The sequence below is a fragment of the Physeter macrocephalus genome, chromosome 2 (genome assembly GCF_002837175.3).
Source record: "Physeter macrocephalus isolate SW-GA chromosome 2, ASM283717v5, whole genome shotgun sequence".
Classification (NCBI taxonomy): Eukaryota; Metazoa; Chordata; class Mammalia; order Artiodactyla; family Physeteridae; genus Physeter; species Physeter macrocephalus.
The window spans coordinates 81,130,853-81,131,508 of NC_041215.1; the positions used below are offsets into that span (position 1 = coordinate 81,130,853).

At 35.2% G+C, this 656-nt stretch overlaps 1 protein-coding gene across 5 annotated transcripts in view; it reads right to left on the minus strand.

Annotated features, from left to right (window-relative positions):
- LNPK (lunapark, ER junction formation factor) overlaps positions 1 to 656 on the minus strand; it is an 84,244-nt gene that overhangs the window by 41,471 nt on the left and 42,117 nt on the right. The gene's annotated exons all lie outside the window — the stretch shown is intronic.

The window sequence follows — 656 nt, forward strand, 5'->3', positions numbered from 1 at the left end:
TTACACAATTTGTATGGAGAAACAAAAGACCCCAAATAGCCAAAGCAGGTTTGAGGGAAAAAAACGGAGCTGGAGGAATCAGGCTCCCGGACTTCAGACTATACTACAAAGCTACAATAATCAAGATAATATGGTACTGGAACAAAAACAGAAAATATAGATCAATGGAACAGGATAGAAAGCCCAGAGATAACCCCACGCACATATGGTCACCTTATTTTTGATAAAGGAGGCAAGAATATACAATGGAGAAAAGACAGTCTCTTCAATAAGTGGTGCTGGGAAAACTGGACAACTGCATGTAAATTAATGAAATTAGAACACTCTTTAACACCATATACAAAAATAAACTCCAAATGGATTAGTGACCTAAATGTAAGACCGGACACTATAAAACTCTTAGAGGAAAACATAGGAAGAACACTCTTTGACATAAATCACAGCAAGATATTTTCTGATCCACCTCCTAGAGTAATGGAAATAAAAACAAAAATAAACAAATGGGACCTAATGAAACTTAAAAGTTTTTACACAGCAAAGGAAGCTACAAACAAGACAAAAGGACAACCCTCAGAATGGGAGAAAATATTTGAAAACAAATCAATGGACAAAGGATTAATCTCCAAAATATATAAACAGCTCATGCAGCTCAATAT